The following is a 21,678-nucleotide window of genomic DNA, read 5'->3' on the forward strand; positions in this document are numbered from 1 at the left end:
CTTATACAACAATTTGTTCTCATGAAAGTAATTATATAAATGTTTGAACACAACTCTCTCAAACAATTTTCCTAAACAACTAATGAGTGATATCGGTCTATAATTAGAAACGATAGTGTGATCACCTTTCTTAAATAATGGCATAACGTTTGCTTGTTTCCACACTGATGGAAATATACTTGATTGTAGTGACATATTGAACAGTAAACACAATGCTTCGCTTATAGAATATACAGTTTCCTTTAATAATTTATGACAAATTTTATCCGGTCCGGAGGCTTTATTAAGAGGCAAACATTGTATTATGTCTTCAATTTCCTTTTTAGATATGATTATGTTGTTCATCTCTGTCTCTGTACGAAATGTGAAGTCGGGCATAGTTGTTCTTGTATCGTGGACATCAGATATAGATTGAAAATATTTATTCAGTTTCTCTGCCTTTTCAATATCAGTAAAAATTGTCGGGTGCTCGTCCGTGTCATACTGTTTAAGAGCGGCTATGTTGTCAGCTGAGCCAGAGTTCTTCACAACATAACGTAAAACTTTCCAATAAGAGGGTTTGTTTTCTGCATGCAATTCTGATAGCAATTCATCGAGGTTTGAGTAAAAATGTTCTTTAGCGTGACATTTCATGTTATTTACTTTGTTCCTCTGATTTTTATAGGCCCGAATTTCTTTTTCCTTTTTACTTTTTCTAGCCTTCTTTTTTAATCTATCTCTTTTCCTGGATTCTCGTCTTAAACTGAAATCATACCAAGGTTTGTCCTTTGGACGAATGGTTACTACTTTGGTTGGAATGCATATTTTAACATATTTATTCAAGTATTTGTAGAACAGATTACATGCTTCATCAACATTTGAATTTTGATTAAATAATTCATTCCAGCAAGTATTTTCAATGAGCGAATTGAGTTTATCAAAGTCACCGTTTTTAAAACATGAAATTTCTCTTTTATATGCTAATTTTGTTCGCAAACCAGTGTCTATTTCAATGTAAGTTCCCCTATGGTCGCTAATTTTACTATCAAAATCAATTACACCACTGTCGATGACTTTTATATCTTCACTGATAATAATAGGATCCAATAAACTACTGGTATGGTTCGTAATTCTGGTAGGCTCGGTGATGATATTGTGTAGATTTTTCCTATTTAGTAATTCATTTACGTTTAAGCTCCTGGACAATAACATGTTTTCATTTATGTCACCAACAATAGTAATCATGCACGAAATATCCAGGGCATTTTCAATGCTATCATCTAAGCGAGTCCAAAAGTTCACTGAATTATGTTCAGGTCTGTAGACAGAGCACAATAAAATTGAGCTTTGTGGTAAGCATATTTGAATCCATATCGATTCGTCTTGCATGTTTTCTAATTCGTGTCTTCTTTTAAAAGATAACAGCTTATTTACATATATCATAACACCACCACCGAACATATTTCTGTCTTTTCGTACCGGTTCGTAAAAGTTTTCCCAGCTCAAGTCTTCATTTTTAATACTGTCATCTAGGTGTGTCTCGGTAAAACAAACGACGCTGTAATCTGAAAGGTATTCACTTAAATAAGAGAGTTTGTTACGTATACTTCTAGCATTTAGGTGAAATATAGACAGTGACTGGTCAGCGTTGTCACGGTTCGGTGGTCCAGGATTTGGATGTACGTCCCCGGCTAGCATGAGCAACAATAACAATACAATTGTTACATTAGCGCTTCTGATCTGAGCTTGTATGAAACAAAGAAATACAAACACGCTGCACGCTCTGCATTCGACATGCAGTATATCACACAATTTGTAAAATTCGTTCAGAAAAAATACAGTGAATGAAGTACTACTTAGGCTGAGTTTATGTGTGCAACGCAGACTCTTTTGACACAAAATACAATTGAAAACCCCGATCACCACACGGTGTTGAATTACATCTTTACCCATTGGGTAAGATAAATATATACATACTTCTCATAGGTGTGTGGTAGTGTGATCGGGAACACTGACAATAGTAAGATAACTGCGAGAACAAAATATCATGCATATTTAACAAAACCGGCAATGCAGATCTTGACAAAGAATTATGGCAAGGATAGTTAGTCATCATAAAACTGTGTACACCAGAAAGCAATAGGAAAAGGATACAGGAAGGTTTCGGTAGGAATACATAGGAAGGCTGACAGAAAGTAGAGACAGAGGTAAACTTATATACAATTATAGTACATGACTCAAGTAACTGTAACAACAGATACATGGAGTGTTTTCCGTTGTGTGGACACGTGACAGTAGTTAGTTTTGATGACATTACTATAAGTATACTTTGGCAGATCCTTTTGTATCACTGTTGTATCGCAGTATGGATCACTTGTAACTGAAGCTGTACAGTGCAGGGTAAAAATCTAATGTAATGTAAGTTCTCAATAACATCAACGATATCTGTCCAGGTCAGACTCGCACTGAATTACCCTCATAACACCCTCGGGTTGTTCCTCAACATACACTCGGCCATCATAAGTCCACGTGGAAGAGATTAGGTGTTTTGCTTTTAAGTCTCGGGTCAGTATTAACAGTTTACTTCGATGCTTGGTTAGGTCCTCGTTTATATAGACTGAACTTCTATTTTGTCTCAGCATTCTTCTGTTTGAAATTACTTTGTGCCTGTTTCTATAGCTGCCGAACTTTACGATGACCTGTCTGTTCCTATCCATGTTTTTCTTACCGACTCGGTGGCATCTGTCGATGTCCGATGCTGTAAGGTCAGGATGTAAGTCTCTGAGGACCTCCATCACTAATGCCTCCGTGTTTTCCTCCTTGGACTCAGGTAGGCCACTAATACGTAGAGAGTTTCTTCTACTGTACTGTTCAAGATCATCAGTTTTCATCTCGAGTTCATGTCGAAGATGAATGATTTCTTGCTTTAGCGGTTGTACAATATCTCTGGCTAGACCTTCGATAAGATCCTTTGCTACACTTTCAAATAACTTGGCAAACTTGTCTTGGAGTTGGGGCAACATGAGAGCTCTGCTGAGTTTAGTTGTGAAAATGTCAATGGAGGCATCGTTTATAAAGTTAAATATTGTTGATGGATACGATATATCCTTCTGATTAGCCGACACGTTCATAGAAAAACTGTCCTGTGAGAGATTTTGATTTTGATCACAGTGTTGTTTCTCACTTACCGGTTCAGTGTCCTGGTTTTCAGCTGTTTGTTCAGGTGTACTGGCTTCGAATGTAAAAACGGAAGGCATCTGTATGGTAGACTGTACTAGCTGCCTCGGTGTTTTCGGTGGCAGAGAGTCTGTAGGTGACCCCGAAGGCTTCCGTTTCTCACTTGTGCTTCTCACCTGTTTGCCGGATTTCTTCCTATATCTATGTCGAGACGGCATTTTCTCCTCTGTACCACAAAATACAAATGTACAACCGCCCGTATCTATTATACTTATCTTCAGTTCTTGGGGAAGACGTATGTGCTTCTTCTTATGGTTGCTTTGTCAAATATTTACGAAAGATCCACACAATTGGGAGAGCGCTCTCACATGCGTCCAGCTTGGGTCGCCATCTTGGAAGTCAAAGGATGTAATTAGTGTTTGAATGACATTGTTTTTATACTTGTAACAAGTGCTGCTCAATATATAGTGATGTGGAATACATAGTTGTTTGTTTTCAGCGTATGTCTAAGTTGGTATTTCTGCTATCCAAAATGTCTTATTGTTGATATAAATGCGATGTTTAATAATGCGAGCAAAGACCACTCGCATTTTTCGCATTTAATTCATGCTCGCGTTAATTTCAAGATTTACAGTATTTTATCAACAAGAATTTCATGAACTGAAAAACAACTACCAATCTCATACCAGTATTTACACAGATGAGTCAAAAGATGATGAGAAGGTATCAGCTGCAGCTGTACTATGTCAATACGACTGCAGAAGCACAGGCTATAATATTAGCTTTGCAACGTAGTGAAAAGTCTACTAAAACCAGTCTATCATAATTTCTGATAGTCTGTCCTGTCTACAGGCAATCAAAAGCCGCTCTTAATAAACCAACGTCAAACACAAAACTCCCATATTCTGATCTAAAACCTTCCATCAGACAATATGTGAATGATCACTGGCAAAAAACTTGGAATACCAAGACTCTGAACAAACTTCATGCAATCAAACAACTGATTGGAGGTCAGGCATGTTCTGGTTTATATCGTCATGATGAAGTTGTTTTACAGCGGTGCCGCATTGGCCATAGTTATTATACACATTCATTTTTATTGAAGGGTGAAGATCCACCTTTTTGTATACCCTGCAATAGTCCAAATACTATCAAGCACATTTTGCTTGATTGTGTTGATTTTGCACTCATCAGACGCTTCTATGATAATTTTCACACTTTATCTGAACTTTTTAAAACAGTTTCTAATCACTTGATTTTAGCATATTTAAAAAAAATCAAGCTGTATGATGAAATATAGATTCTTATCTGAACAATCAGTTTTACCCTTGAATGTGATATTGACCGAGGTTTTAGTGATTTTCAGCATCACTTTTATAATGTTTGATTCCATAGGGTCAGATTAGACATTTTCTCACCATGAATAGCTGCAAGATTGCTGATGCTGCGTTAAGCAAAAATTACTCACTCACTCACTACTTGGTAGTAGGTCAGCTGTCCCCTACAACATATCAAATCTTGAGGCGTCAGAAGCCAGTTATCAGCGTCCACATAGATCAGTCAAAACCGTTTAAGGGTACTCCATGTCCCAGTAATTGGTTGAATCAACCAGAGGATGATCCTACTGCTGCAGAAATCCATGAAGATGACCCCACTGCTGCAGAGGTCCAAGACCTCACATTTGCGGACATGGAGGGGTCATATTCAGAGGGGGCAGTTAGAACGCCAGTGGCTATTAGAAATTGTGCGTCACGGACTGTGAAACCTCGGATAAGGTTTAGTCACAGTTAGATGAGAGGGGGGTGGTGTTGATAAAGTTGTAAATAGTTTAAACTGTTGTTTGATTGTTTGGTTTTTTTCGTCTTAGGGGCGAACCTTTACCATTATATTTCCTACTGGGAAGAATAGTCCTGCTTATAAAGTTTTGCTTTCAGATGGCATTTCAAATTCATGTAAGCGAAGAGGAAATGATAGTGGTCTGCGCAGTGCCAGGGTGCAACACTCCTCATTTTACAAAGTACCGGCAGATGGTGGAACACTGGGTCCTTGCACACCAGCCCAAACATAACCTTCGGGAGTGCTCCATCTGCCGGGGAGTATTTCAAAGGAAGCCGGATGCAGAAAGACATGCAAGGACTCATCCATTGCCGGCCTTTATAACCATTGTCCAGAGAAAGAACCGACGGTTCAAGGACCCAAGAGAGACCCTGTTTCAGTGCCTAGAAGAGAAGTCAGGGAACAAGCGAGTCGTGAGGCTCAGGAAGAAGAAGACCAGCAAACTTCACTTTGATAAAATAAAACAGGATCATAAAGGATTCCAGATAATCTTCCCCAATCGGGGACTCATTTAACGCCGCCAGAAAAATCACACAAATCTTTCAGTATACCGTAACCGAGCTTTTCACACGCGGAGTAATTAGGCTAAACCCAAAAGAAACTAACGAAGACCTAGAAATGTACACTAAAGAAGCTAACGAAAATCAGGATATGTACCCTCAACCCCAAATCGCAAGCACACGTAGAATAACATCAAACAGAAACGGTAAAATATCTCCAATAGTCATCATAAATTTCCATTGATCGGCTAAACACCCAGAAGCCCCTAAGTTTATCTCCTTCGGAGTGGCAACCAAACTAGAAGTAAAACCTTACATTAAACAAGTCAAACAATGGTCAAACTGTCTCCAGTACAATCACACAGCTAATCAATGTAAATTTCAAAAATCTAAATGTAAGAAATGCGCGCAAACAGACTGCCCAGGGACATGCACACCCTGGTGCATTCACTGTAAAAGCATAAACCACTCCTCACTCACCAATCAATGCCCACACAGACACACCCTAACACAACAGGCCAACAAACACATTAAAAAAGACACGGCAAAACTGCAAACTAAAAGACAAACACCGCATACATCCAAACCTCTCCTACCCACACCATATCCAAACAACATCCCACACACACACATAAACAAACTCCCAGACTCTGTGTGGGACAACACCCCGCAAGGTGCACACCCTGCACTCAAAACACCCATCCCACACACCCTCCACACACCCACTCCAAAATTCTCCCCCATACCACCCGCAGTCGCAATATCCACACCCGCACGCAAAACAAACCGCAATCCTACCACCACAAAACTACCTAGCACCAAACAGACCACAGCCTCCATGGCAGCAACAAATCAACCCAAGCAAGCACAACCCGAAAACCCAGACAGTAGGGAAACTACAGCTAGACCCAACATACAACTCAAACACAACCATGCACGCAAACCATCCACATGGAGTGTGAGGAAACTAAAACAAATCAAATCGAAGACAACGAATACACAACCACTGAGGAGACTAACGAAATCACCTACTCAGCCCCCCCCCCCCCCCCAAAACAAAATTCTCTAAACGCAAAACCCCACAAATATCAAATAACAAACTAAACAACGTAACTGTCCTACTCGCTTTCATGCTTAAGGAAATAAACCCAAACGCCAGCACCAAATCCCTCCACGCAGTGGCCTTATTAGTTGGTGGCGTCACATCAGGACCAGTCATGCGCGAAGGTCACTTCCGGTTTCGGTGGTGTGCGCATCAGTGATGACGTCACTTCCGGTTCTAGTGATGCGTGCGCATCAAAGATGGCGGCATATCCGTTTCCGGTGGCGCGCGCATCCAAGATGGCGACATGTCCGTTTCCGGGAGCCGTGCGCACCTCCAAGAGGGCGGCTCATCCGTTTCCAGGGAGGAGGCGACCATAAGAAGCGCTCGTACCATATGAAAATATCAAAATTGAAAGAAGCGCATGTAAAATCCTTCCTGTTCATTTTTTTCTTTGTTTTGGTTTGAGGGTCGTCAAAGCCATGGATGAAACCGTTCTTTCGGGAGAGATGGGTGGCCCTGAAAAGGGCCGTTTGAAAACAAACTGGAAACTGGAAATGGGAGGAAACTGTAGGAACACTGAAACTCTGGAAAAACTCGAAACTGGAAACGATTGGAAACTGGAAAAACAGTGGAGCAGCATGTCCCATGGGTTAGTCACGTTGCTCAGATGATCTATCTTCTTCTTCTTCCTCCTCTTCCTCGGACTGATGACGTCGGCGGCGCTTTGAAGGGTGTTTTCTTGAGGGGCTTCTATCCCGTTTTCTTTTCCCTAGATGTGGTGTGATGCCCGCATGGAGTTGTGTGATGCATTCTTTTAGGGCACGGACATCGATATGCATAGCTTCTATGAGATGAAGCACTTGTGTCACTTGTGTCTATGGTGTCACTGGTGTCGACATGGACGGCGCTGCTGAAGTTTTCTTTCGACTGGGTTCTGGGCAATCTGCAGCGAAATTACCCACGACTTGACAGTTGTAACATGGGCCCTGGGGAGTCTTCTGCTTATCTTGACTGCTTATCTTCGGACAGACATAGTGGCGGTGACCTTGAGTGTGGCACTCGGTACATGTCACTTCAGGGCAGTACAGGTAATTGTGACTGTCGGTCTGACACTTCATGCAGCTGTATCGAGACGACATGGTTGATTTCATAGAATGCAGTGTGTGTGTGAGTTCGCTCTTGTTTTATAGGAAAGGGACTGACACCCTGCTTCCTGATTGGTCCGCCACGCAGCACACCGATTGGTTCGTTCCGGTGCCTGGTCTGCACCTCAGTTTTCAAAAACGGACCGAACGTTGTGTTTCTTTTCCATAGGAAATGGATTTTACCATGGGAGAGAAAGCACAACCTCAGTTCCACCAATCAGAGCAGTCCTAGCGCAGCCTCTGATTGGTCGAAAACCCAAGTCTCTGATTGCTCAGTTTTCTCATGAACGTGATGTGGAATGCCTACGTGGTGTACGTTGTGTCTTCCCATGCAAACGTGATGTCATGTGTGTGTCTTCAAACAGACGTTTATCAATATGATTATTATTATTATCTATACCGAGGTGTTGGCACTCGGGTATGTTTACATGCGTACTGTTAATCGTGTTTCCATGCACACGTGGTGTCATGCGTGTCTTCATGCAAAACATGCTGTCATGTGTGTGTCTTCAAACAGGCGTTTATCAATATGATTATTCTTATTATTTATACCGAGGTGTTGGCACACGTGTATGCCTACATGCGTACCATCATGCGTGTTTCCATGCAAACGTGATGTACTTTGTGTCTCCATGCAAACGTGATGTCGAGCGTGTCCCCATGCATGTGAAGAAGAAGAAGAAAACTTTTCTGCTACTGTCCAAGAAGCAACATCATGTCCAATCTTATTGCAAGACAAATATCGTCGAAGCGGAACACTGCTGCCATCTGGGTATGCCATCTGGGTGCCCTGCGTGACACAACTTGTGGGTCCAACAAAGAAAAGCTTGTTGGAAACAGGAAGCGGAAATAGACTGAACCATCCACAACAACAGCAGTAACAGCAACAGCAGCAGCAGACAAACGGGAACTTGAATGGGAACTTGAACGGGAACTGGTACGGGAACCGGAACCTGAACAGGAACACATGAAACATGAAACGTCCTCCTAGGCAACCCTCGCGACGCCTTCTATGAAGGACGCACCAATGCCACTTGATTATGCTACGAAGCCCAAGAAGGTGAAACCATCAAGTATATCGATATCTGTTCACTTTTTCCTTACATTTGTAAGACCGGAGCGTTTCCCACGGGACACCCGACCCTTCTCCTTCAACCACCTGTGGGCACATTGTTTGAGCTGAAAGGACTTATCCAATGTCGTGTCCTACCCCCGAAACGGCTCTACCATCCGCTACTACCCTACAGATCGGGTGGCAAACTGCTCTGTCCTTTGTGCCGCACATGTCAGACTCACCCTGCAAGCACATGGACGAAGAGAGGTCATGGGTGGGTACGTACGCCACCGTAGAACTCCATGAAGCCGTGAAGAAGTATGGTTACAAGGTGCTTCAGATCTTCGACGTTTGGCATTTCGACACCTTTGCACAGCATGACCCCAACACCCAGCAAGAAGGACTCTTTGACACCTATATCGACCGTCATTTCAAGGAGAAGCTCGAAGCCAGCGGATACCCCGAGGGATGTACCGATCACGTCGCTTACATCCAGGAGATCTATGACAAAGAAGGCATTCGGTTGGACAAGGACCACATCGAGAAGAACCCAGGACTTCGCACTATTGCCAAGCTCTTTCTTAATTCGCTCTGGGGCAAGTTCGGCAACGGTTAGACTATATGAACGTCTATATGAACGATCCTACGCAGTACTTTGCCTTGTGGAGGGATGAACGAAATAGGAACGAACACATGGTGGAAGTGACCTATACCCACAAGGAAGAATTCCAAACCCCTCATTCTCATTTCAATGTCGCCATAGCCGCTTGGGTCACCGCACAAGCACGTCTCAAGCTGTACGAGACCCTTGCCCTGGTGGGTTGCAGGGTCTTGTACTTTGACACGGACAGCGTCATTTACATTCATCAACCCCACGACACGAATCCAGAGCTGGGCCATTCATTGGGTGAGTTGACAGACGAACTGGACGGAAACACCATCAAGACGTTTGTGTCAGGAGGCCCCAAAAACTATGACTATGAGTTAATGAACCCCAGACCCGATGGAACGCGCACAACCTGCAAAGTGCGAGGGTTCACCTTGAATTACAGAAACCAACAACACCTCAACTTTGACACCATGAAAGGACTGATACTGGGACAACGGCCTGGGAAGGAGAGGGAGAAAATCAGCTTGGATTACCCTCATTAAATCATTCGTAAAGGACCTCGGCTAGTGGTGTAACGATACGGCGATACAGTATTGTATCCCGAAGCACAGCCAACGATACGATGCATCGATTTGGAAAGCATGTATCGCGATACATACGATATTTCATAACACAGTTTTACTTACGTATTTTCTTGAGTATAGTGCGCACTTTTTTCTCTCCAAAAACAGCTGCGTAGAAGGGGGTGCGCATTATACACGAATTAATGAGTTTTGATGTTTTTTCCCCCATGGAAAGACATTACCGTGAGTACGTAACACTGGAAATACCATGTCAATAAATCCATACTAAAGTTCGGAAATTATTCATGTAATTACACTGTCTGGCTAGAAAAAGTGTTCTTTGTATATCTGGACTTATGTTTGTAACTTATTTCATTAATTTTATTCAAAATCCTTTTAATATTGTTTTAATTAATTTCGGCGAAATCGTGTGTGAAGCGATCGGAAGATCGCACAACTCACCGTTATAAACAGCAACCACGGTCAGGTTACCGCTATTGACGCCTTGAAACAAACTCTAGTTGACAGAGAATGGATACATATATCATAAATGCCATACTTTGATTCGTTAAAAGTCATATTTGTTTTTGTGGACGATTCTATGTCAACACGTAATTCTCGCGATCACGCGATCACGTGCACGGGAGCCTTGACGGTGACTCGTCAGACTGGTTCCATGTAAAAAATAATACACGGCAATATCGATCAGCTGCTTCGCTTAGGGTTATTATTATTTTAAATATGTTTAGTAAAAGCTGCATCTAAATTAACAAGATATTGGAATATATTATTCCTGATAAAAAAAATAGTTTCAGATACAACTTTTGCCGATCCTTGCATTAAAATCCTGTTAAGTTATATCATTGGGTGTGTCTTGACCGAATCACCGGTAGATTCCAAGAAAACGTGTGTACAGCTGATTGCTGTGTCCGGCTTAGTTTACAAGAAAATACACAAGGTAATCTTTATCCCTGGATATAAAACAATGCCTAGCTGAACAAAAAATACAATTTAAACGGTAAATCAACATGTCTGGTGATTTTTTATCTAAAATTTCGAATTTGTACTGACGAAGTTTCTCATCACACGTTCGTTTGCCGGACTTCGCTGAAGGGGTACGGTGTAATTTTTTTCTGCGCATAATATTCAAATTTCTTTTTTTCCCAAAATATTGAACCCGTTAGAGGGGGGTGCGCACTATGGTACTTTTAAACATGAAATACGTTTAACGGTTTTTAAACATGAAATACCTTTAACAGTTTCAAAGCCAGTTTGTTGTTTCAGTAAAACATACTGTATTTCTGACAAGATGCTATAACAGTAAATAACACCTTATATCTTCTCCAACTGTACTTGTCACATCTTTTAGAGAGCAGAAAGACATCAACTTGGCTTAGCTTGTACCAGTAAACACTGTATCGTGATACGTATCGTATCGCGACCCCTGTATCGCAATACGATACGTATCGCGACCCTCCCATATCGTTACACCTCTAACCTCGGCATGGGAACACTCTTGTGACGCGACCCACCAAAAGAGACTACCGCACTGTTTTTACGACAAGCGACGCCTCGTCTACGACGAAACCACAGGGCTGCCTGTAGACACACTCCCCTTTGGGTACAGAGACGACAAGATCATATTTAATTCATACCATTGGGGTGTCACAACCGATCCCGTATCGTTACACCTCTAACCTCGGCATGGGAACACTCTTGTGACGCGACCCACCCAAAGAGACTACCGCACCGTTTACGACAAGCGACGCCTCGTCTACGACGAAACCACAGGGCTGCCTGTAGACACGCTCCCCTTTGGGTACAGAGATGACAAGATCATTTTTAATTCATACCATTGGGGTGTCACAACCGATCCCGTATCGTTACACCTCTAACCTCGGCATGGGAACACTCTTGTGACGCGACCCACCCAAAGAGACTACCGCACCGTTTACGACAAGCGACGCCTCGTCTACGACGAAACCACAGGGCTGCCTGTAGACACGCTCCCCTTTGGGTACAGAGACGACAAGATCATTTTTAATTCATACCATTGGGGTGTCACAACCGATCAGAAAAACTGGATCAAAAGCCTGGGTTTTCGACCAATCAGAGGCTACCTTTGCCCTGGGCGGCCCTCTGATTGGTCAAAACGAGGTTGTGCTTTCTCTCCCATGCTACAAGCCTGACCCTATGGAAAAGAAACACAAGGGTCGGTCCAGTTTGGAAAAATTGAGGCTCAGACCAGGCACCGGAACAGACCAATCAGGAAGCAGGGTGTCAGTGTCTTAAACTGACAGACGCTCTCCGGTCATCACTTTTCACTGAACGGTCAAAGCAACAACATCGTCCCTCTGATTGATGTCCCTCACATTGTGTTGGCAGTTGGCGTTTTATCTGGAAGAAACACGTGTTTGGAGAGAGTACCATCAAGTGTTGACACACATCCGTGAAGACTTGGAAAGAAACAACGAACAGAAAATCCGGACAACATCATGTCAAAACTTATGAATGCCAAGACAAGGAGCGACATGGGTGGTAAAGGGAGTGGAGATGGGAACGGTGAAATGACTGCTTAAATGTGGGGTGAAGTGTATGATATGTTGTTTGCGAAGATAAAGGCCGACGACGTGTACGCTAAGATACGCACCGAAGAAGACGATAAAGAAGACCCAGAAGAAAAAAACAAGCAAACCAGCAGCAGCATCAACAACAACAGCAGCAGCTGCAACCACAGCAGCAGCAGCAGCAGCAGCAACCAACACAACAACTACAGCACCAACCACAACAACAGCAGCAGCAGACACCGAAACGAAAGGGACATCCTTTTTGAAACCTGCAACACCTGCAAAAAGACGACCACGGAAGAAATTGTCTCTGAAGATCCCTCACCAAGAACAGCTGTAAGTACCATGCTATTCTTTGGGATGTGTATGCCATTATGATGATGATGATGAGTATCACGATGCTCGTGGGTATACTGAAGGGTTCTTTTCTTGTTGGATTGACAGGACACCCATCCTTCCTTCCCCCGATGTCAGTTCAGCACAGTCCGTGTTAGAACAGTGGTGGGAACAAATCCCTCGGGAGCCAACCTATTTGCCTAATGGGTCTGTGATGATGACGACCAGTGGCGGTGATGATCATGAAGCGCTCAAACTGGCAGCCCTCCCTTCCATGGATCTGGACACACCCACCCTGTTTCATGCTTCTTTGTCACCAGCATCACCGGAGGATTTTGATGTCTTCTCCTCAGGTATGCCCATGGTTTGCAAAGACGACGGCAACGTTGACCAGGATCCTTATGGAGAAGCTAACTCACTCCCCTACAACGTGAATGTAGTGTCTGCCAACACAACAACATGTTAAGATACATAAGCTGCAACAGTGGTCAAGTGATGTGTCATGTCTGTTTCAGGGAGGCCATAGACTGTACCTGTTTTACTGATGGGTCCCTAACATGGTTGGTATGATGGAGGACCACATCTTATGGTGACCCCATCATCACTCCAAGAGCTTGAAGATGGAAGATGAAAGGTTTTCGTGTTGTTGAAGGGACATGCAAAGCACTCCCTCCTCAGTTTTCTTTTTGTATTTCCTATGTATCTGGTTGTTGTTCATTATTTAACAGTGATTGATTGAACTGACTCTTTGTGTCTTGATTGATCTCAACTCCAATAGGGTGCCAAACCGAGGGTAGAGGCTGAGTTGAGATGTCGTCTACGTAGTCTGTCTGTCTGTCTGTCATGTCAGTGCACATGCTTGATGTAAAAAAAACAAAGAAAAAAGTAAAGAATAGATAAAAGAAAAAGGCAATGCTTGAATGATCAGCTGCCTGGTGTCAGTCACCTAGTACACACCACCACCACCACTGCTGCCGTGTGTCAGTCAGCCCAACACAGGATGACGTCACGTGATGGTGATGATGATGATGATGATGATGATGATGATGAAGAGGTCATGACCTCCCGTTTGAGGAGAGGAGACTTTCATAAAAGCAGGCGAACGCCCAGACCTTCTTTCAGTGGAGTCACAGTCATCATGGGGCAAAGACGGTCTATGAATGCCATGTCATCATCCCGAGATGTCCCCTATACCGAGGGGGTGTCTGAAAAGGCGGGAGAACAAGCGAGAAAACGCACACTCTTTATGGAGGACACACTCTTTATGGACGACACATGGCGACTCAGTGACATTCTGGAGGGACCTTTTCCTTCTTACACCTTGTGTCATCCTTCTCATCCTAATTATGATTCATTTCAAGAACGTCTGAGGTCTTTTCAAACGTGGCCTAAACAGATGACCCAGACCCCTTATGACATGGCCATGGCTGGCTATTTCTATCAAGGACGAGGTGACCGTGTTATCTGTTATTGCTGCGGTGCAACACTCTGCCAATGGGAGACCACAGACAAACCCTGGAAAGAACATCTGAAGCACGCCAAAGTCCGCTGCAGCTTGTAAATATGTAAGTATTTTTAGTGTAGATAAGGTATCATGTCTTTTCTTTTTCAGCTTGTTGATTCAACAGAGGGTTGTGTCATTTCCTGGTTTCTGATTTATTATTAGTTATGTCCTTATCATTATTTGCTACTGATAAGTTTCTACTGGGTCAAAGGTCAATGGTCCAGTCTATTTTACTTCCAAGGGTGTTTTGTTCTATTGTTTGCTCGTCATTAGGTTTACCTGTTGTTAGCCAATTAGTATACCTTTCAATTCAAATCCCTTTCTTACCTGCCATTGCTAATCTTATGCTGCACACACACCTGCACTGCACAGCAAGTCATTATGGATTGAACATCAAGTAATCAAGGTTAGTAATCATAATTAATCTATATCAATCTAAACTTTATGATTTCAATCATCAGTTTAAATCAAGTACATAAAAAATAAAATAGGTTTTAAATAACTTGTAAACATAATCCCATTTAGTGCTCTACACTAAATGCGTTTATTGAAATCCGCTCAACCATCTTCTTTACCATTTTCTGTTTATACTTTTCCCTTGCTTACACTATGACATCATTGTCCCGCCATCTCCTTTCAGGTGACGTCACAACGTCTAACCCCGTAACTGGTGACCTCATCACTTGCTATCTTTTGCCTTTCGCTGCTCTTGGTTGTTGCGCTATCTATAGCTTTCACAGTTCAATTTTATCTGTTTATTTTGGTCACTAAGATGCCTCCTAAACGCAAAGCATCTATCAATCATCGGCTGGGAAAAGGGGCTGCGAGCAGGGCAAAACAGCCGAGGACAAGGCAATCAGCCTTTACAACTGATCCAACGGGTGAGTTATCTTGTTTTGCTAGTTCTTTCACAATCGGTGCCCCAATCTCCGTAAGTGTTGATCCCGCATTATTGTTACCTAATTCGGTCAATTCTCCTCCAATTACCGCTCCGTCATCTGTTAACGATTTTACGGAGCATTTGCAAGCCATTTTACAACTTCTTCACAACAATCCCAATGTTACCCAGGATTCTCAAACTCATACTAACCAATGTCAAAATTCCAATTTCACTACGCCAACTGCTACGGATGCCCATGAGACCCGACCTCAACCTGGCACATCCGATCACCATAATATGGCATTCCTTCCATCCGCCTCATCTTCGGTAGACCCCCTCTCGTACAGCGCAGAAACTATTGGCGCCCACATTAGACAATCTCTACGCGAAAGGATCTGGAAAGGGGAGTACGTTGACCTACAGCTACTCAGCCCTAAGCTGTCGGAGAATAGGGACGAGGACGAAGGGACGTTCAGGTTGGTATCGTATCAAACAGGTACAGTAATGTTTGCACCTGCGCAGTCGCGGGGCAGCTCAGGTAAACCACTGGATCTAGGGGCTTGGACCACAGCCTTTCATGTGTATATGTCCATATATCTTGAAAAACATTGTTCACTCTCTGTTGTTCAGGGTATGTTATCTTATCAAGAATCTGTCCGTGGGGCCGCTCTCAAATTTGGTGGCGAGGGATGGGTGACATATGACAGGCAATTCCGCCACAGGATGGCAAGGGACCCGACAAGGTAGTGGGGCCGGATCGATGGTGATCTGTGGTTACAACATATGTTGCCACAGCAACAGCAACGGGCTTCAGCGCCGGTAAGGGTAACAAATCGCAGTAACAGTGCCTTTCCAAATAATGTATGCTGGGATTTCAACAAAGGTGCATGTAGCCGACCAGCCTGTAGGTATCTGCACAAGTGTGGGAAGTGTGGGAATACCAAGCACGGGGCCGCCGCTGGTATCTGCTTTCGAGGCACAGGGCCTAGGGAGCGTCAGGCCCAGTCTTCAACAAACAACTCCCATCCCGGAAACACAGGTAACCAGCGTCAGAAGCCTAACGTCACTAGCACCATCTCCAGTCAAGCTAAGTAATTTACTTCCGTATCTGCTACCTTATTCCAACGTAAATGCATTTCATGCATTAAGTTTGTTTGATGGTTTCCAATCGGGTTTTCGCCTAGGTTATCAGGGACCCCGCCTGTTTAGATCTGCAGGTAACTTGTCGTCGGTCAAACAACCTGAGTCACAATCCATAGTCAAGGCCAAGCTGGATAAAGAAGTCATGTTGGGTAAGGATAGCTGGGCCCTACTACGACCCACCATTCAAAAGTTTGCAAGTGTCGCTTATTGGCTTGGTCCCAAAGAAGCAAGACACCACATCCTCTCACAGGCCTGTTAAGGATAACTATAGATTAATTCATCATCTTTCATTCCCACAGGGTACTTCAATTAATGATAATATTCCACAACAAGAGTGCTCTGTTACCTACGCACGCTTTGACGCAGCCGTGGCCATGGTACAACAGCTTGGCCAAGCAGCTCAGTTAGCAAAATTTGACATTAAGTCAGCTTTCAGGATAATTCCAGTACATCCGGCGGACTTTGAACTACTGGGTATCAATTTCCAAGGCTTGTATTATTTTGACAAATGTTTGCCCTTTGGTTGTGCAAAGTTTAGTTCCTTTCTACAGTGGTGTATGCAGCAGGACCTCCCAAATGGCCAGCTTATGCACTATTTGGACGATTTTCTCACAGGGGGTAAGTCAGACACAGCTGAATGTAACCAAAACCTGCATATTTGTCTCAACCGTTTGAGCCAATTTGGTGTTCTGGTAGCTTCCGAAAAAACAGTGGAACCCACTACCTGCATCATGTTTCTATGGCTATGCAAAATTGGCGCCGTTACCATGGAGATCAGGGGCTTGATTGAAACAGGTAAAAATAAGATCACAAAGCACCAGTTGCAGTCACTGGTGGGTAAACTCAACTTTATATGCCGCGCTATACCGATGGGTCGTGCATTCTGCCGCAGATTTATTGACCTCATGTGCACTGTAAAATCGCCGCATCATCGAATCCGGATTACACGGATGTGGCTAACATTCTTGTCGGGTTTCAATGTTATATCAGTGTTTCAGGAAAGTGCAGCTATACCGGCAGTGCAGGCTTTGGTGCAAATTTTCAAGGACACTGGGTCTCGGGAAAGTGGCCCCAGCATTGGGTTGAGGACGGTACCACTAGAGATATGACATTACTGGAGTTATTTCCAATTGCGTTGTCTATGCAATTGTGGGGTAAGTCTCTGGCTAACAAAAAGTCTTATTCAACTGTGATAACCAAGCGGTAGTGTACATTCTCAACAAACAATCCTGTGAAGGGCCTAAGACGATGTCATTGGTCAGACAGCTTGTTCTGCTTTCCCTCAAATTTAACATTCTTTTCAAAGCTAAGTACCTGAGTACGCACGATAACATTATTGCTGACGCATTATCGAGATTTCAGTGGGACTGCTTTGTCAAGTAGCTCCAACTGCAGACCACCACCAGACACCGCTGCCAGACGACATTTGGGGGATTTAGAAGCTGAAGCCATGCGACTGCTACAGCTGTCTTTTACAAGCAATACTTGGTCAACTTACCAAACAGGTCTAACAGTATTTCAGCACTTCCGGTCTACCCACGATCTGAGGGATGAATGGCCAGTTCCGATAAGTCACATTGTTCATTTCATTGCTTCAATGTCTGTGAGCCAATGCTCTATCAATACCGTCAGAACCTATATTTCTTCAATAGATATTTCATTGCTTCAATGTCTGTGAGCCAATGCTCTATCAATACCGTCAGAACCTATATTTCTTCAATAGCAACATATCATAAATTAAATGGTCTTGTACACTGTTGCGACAATTTCCTCATCAACAAAGTTATCTCTGGCATGTTTAAGAAGCGTTCCCGCCAAGATACTCGGAAACCGATCAAATCTGATCTTCTTCAATTAATTATCTCTAACTTGCGTTTTGTTTGTAATTCCGCCTATGAATATCGTCTTTTCTCAGCAGCGTATTGCGCTGCCTTTTTCGGATTTTTCAGAGTAGGTGAGCTGGTACAGGGCAGGTTAGGGCAGGGAATCGCCATTCAAGATATCTCTCAGCGAGTTGCTGACGTAATATTCAAACTCCGGCATTCAAAAGCCGACAGATCCGGAAAGGGCGTCTCTATCTCTATTGCCGCGCTACCCTCACACCCTCTCTGTCCAGTCAAGGCCATGTCGGATTATCTGCAGATACGTCCTCTCGGTCCTACACAGGCATTTGTTCATTTTAACCATACACCTGTTACCAGATATCAATTTCAAGCTGTCTTGAAAAAAGCTCTCGCTCATGGTGGCGTTGATACTTCAGAGTTCTCGTCACACTCTTTTCGGATAGGCGCCGCTACATCGGCAGCAGTAAATGGCGTATATTTCATAACATAACCATGTTTTCTTTTCCCACCCCTTATTAACTATTTTATGTTGCAGTATGGATAGTAGGATCAAGCTACATTTCGAGGGCCGACCAGTTTGTTTCCCGGCATCATATGCGCCCAACTGATTGTTTGTGGCTGGGGAGAGGTGGCCGCAGATGGGAGGATCTTAACAAGGAGGTGGAGGCACAAATGGCCACACGTAAACATTCCAAAGCCATAATTATCCACCTCGGGTACAACGACCTGGTCGCGACCAAATCAAGTGCTCTGTACCTTGAAATTTATATGTCCCTTCTCCGGATACAGCTACTGATGCCATCAACCAAAATCATCTGGTCAAACAAAATGCCGAGGAGGCACTGGATGGGGCCACATTCTTACTCGCCATCGACAAGGCCAGGTCGACCCTCAACCGTCGTGTCGGTAACCGAGTTAGGGAGCTCGGAGGTATTCAGATTCACCACCCAGCCATCTGGGCCATATATAGTGATATGTACATTTGGGATGGCGTCCATCTCTCCAATAAAGGTCAGCGACTCTTTGTCAACAATCTCTTGGCAGCTGTAAAGTTATTTTCGTAAATAACTTCCGCTTTTGGCAGGGTTAGGTCCTTACATCCAGTTTGGTTTTAGGTCTTTTGGTGGGCTATGCACGTTCGTGCTTTGGCATAGTACTTGTGGGCACAATTAATGTATGATATATTTTACATATCATTGACATCAGCAAATTTATAGGCTCCTGCTCTTCTTTACACTTTTCCCTTGTTTACACTATGACATCATTGTCCCGCCATCTCCTTTCAGGTGACGTCACAACGTCTAACCCCGTAACTGGTGACGTCATCACTTGCTATCTTTTGCCTTTTGCTGCTCTTGGTTGCTGCGCTATCTATAGCTTTCACAGTTCAATTTTATTTCCCTCCCACCCTCCCCTACCATGCCTCTGGTTGCATGTGTGGATTATATTATAATAATGAATGTTTCTTTCTTCAGAATAAACGTTGATGGCGAGCATAGTACTTGTGGGCACAATTAATGTATGATATATTTTACATATCATTGACATCACCAAATTTATAGGCTCCTGCTCTTCAGCAGGAACCTTCCATCCCTCTGCTCATCAGCGGTTGGGATTCCAACTTTTTGGCTTATTCAATTTCTGCCCGCTTTTCAACGGGATATGTATTATTTTCTTACTGCTATTGCTGCTGGCGGAACTGGTCGCCCATCGCTGCTGCTGCTGCTGGCAACTCAAGTTGCCCATTTAACTACCTTTGCTTAACTACCCACAAGTACTGCCTCACCTGGACCTTTCACCAAATATATTCTTCTCTTATTTATTTGGCCTGCCTGGGCAACATGTCCTTTCAGGCCTTTCGGTGGGGGTGTGTTTCAATAAACAAACGATAGGTTGAGTGAATGAGGTGAGTGTGATGAGATTAGGGTCTGATTCATAATATATTGCTTATCTATACATATATTTAATATTTCAATGCATTGGTTATTTGGTATTTTGTGTATTTTGGTATTTGATGCATGTTTGCTATTATTTAGTAAATCTGGTGTATTTCTAGACTTTGTACACATCTCTCTAGATGTATGCATGTATTTATTGATAGTTGTATTAATGACTGAAGTTGTATTTCAGTGATGCATGTATATGCCGTGATTATATATGTTATTTACAATATTATAATTAATATTGTATCTGTATTTAGAGCCATGTGACTGTCGAATGAGACGACTGGCGGAAGGCATCTTACACTCTCGTGTCACACACAGGGTATGTTTTGTATATAGTTTATCTATATAATATGTTCATGTCGTGCATTCATTATGCACAATATGATTTAATGATTTCCTCAGTTATGCGTTTAATTATGTGTAATTATATTGTCTTTGTATTTGCACTGAAAAGATATCGAGGCAGAAATGTATTTGTGTATCTGCTGTAATGATGTAATCAGTTATTAAGAAGCAGATCTATACTTTACATTTAATGTGTTATTGTACATTTATTCTGAAACACGTGATATATTGTGATTTTAAATTGTTTCAGGAGTGTCTTCTTTATGCCTTTGCTGAATAAACTGATATTCTCACAACCCCGTGGACTGTAATCACTTGGCAACTAAGGGTTACACATAAGGTCTACAACATTGGAGCCCCCAGTGAGGATACAGCGGTGTTCCAGCGTCTCAACAGTGACCAACATAGACTTGATGATGTGCTGCTAGGTATATTTTTGTGATGTGCTTTATAGAGACAAACTGATGTATCAAATTGATATCAATTTCTATAATTGATTTGATTTCCATCATTTGTCAATTACTGGATAAGTGATTGACTTGTGACATAGTGATTCGGTTTTCCATCCACGATGACTGAGTCCATATCTACGTCCATCAGATGAATTGAAGAAGATATCTCCAAGAATATTATACTTTGTGTAAATAGACTTTCGCCATAAAGGCATTAAGATCATGTCAAAAAAGTACTCAGGAAACCACTAGCCAAACCTAAAATCCTACACCCCTCTAAAAATTGACAGATTAATTACAAAACTCCAAACAGGACACACAAACCTAAATAACCACCTAAAAAAACTTAAAAGACACACCACAGGCAACTGCCCCCACTGCAAACAACCCGAAACCACAGAACACGCACTAATTCACTGCACCCACTACCAAACACACAGAACCACACTACAAACCACCCTCAATCTAAATAAGGTTCCTACTCTAGATGAAATACTAAACCCTCAAAATAAACTAGAAAAACTTCAAGGCCCTAGGCGTATTCCTAATCAAAACAGATCTAATTAAGAGCATCTAAAAACTCATTAATCTACCAATCCAAAATCAAATATACATACAAACACCCATCTCACCCGGCTCCCTTAGTTCCCTCCTCTACCCACTTCGGCATCAATTCCAAATTTATAAATTCCAAAAATTCAATATAAGCAAACCCTAAAAGCCCCCTCTTGGGTTGCACTCACCACCTTCAC

At 42.8% G+C, this 21,678-nt stretch overlaps 1 long non-coding RNA gene across 1 annotated transcript; it reads left to right on the plus strand.

Annotated features, from left to right (window-relative positions):
- Window positions 1-16,710: 16,710 nt before the first annotated feature.
- Window positions 16,711-20,907, plus strand: LOC124118585. Its single transcript, XR_006858504.2, has 3 exons — window positions 16,711-19,194; window positions 20,384-20,448; window positions 20,725-20,907. It is a non-coding gene; the product is annotated as an uncharacterized LOC124118585 (long non-coding RNA).
- Window positions 20,908-21,678: the final 771 nt, after the last annotated feature.

Source organism: Haliotis rufescens, unplaced genomic scaffold (assembly GCF_023055435.1).
Source record: "Haliotis rufescens isolate VD_foot unplaced genomic scaffold, xgHalRufe1.0.p SCAF_2, whole genome shotgun sequence".
NCBI classification, from domain to species: domain Eukaryota; kingdom Metazoa; phylum Mollusca; class Gastropoda; order Lepetellida; family Haliotidae; genus Haliotis; species Haliotis rufescens.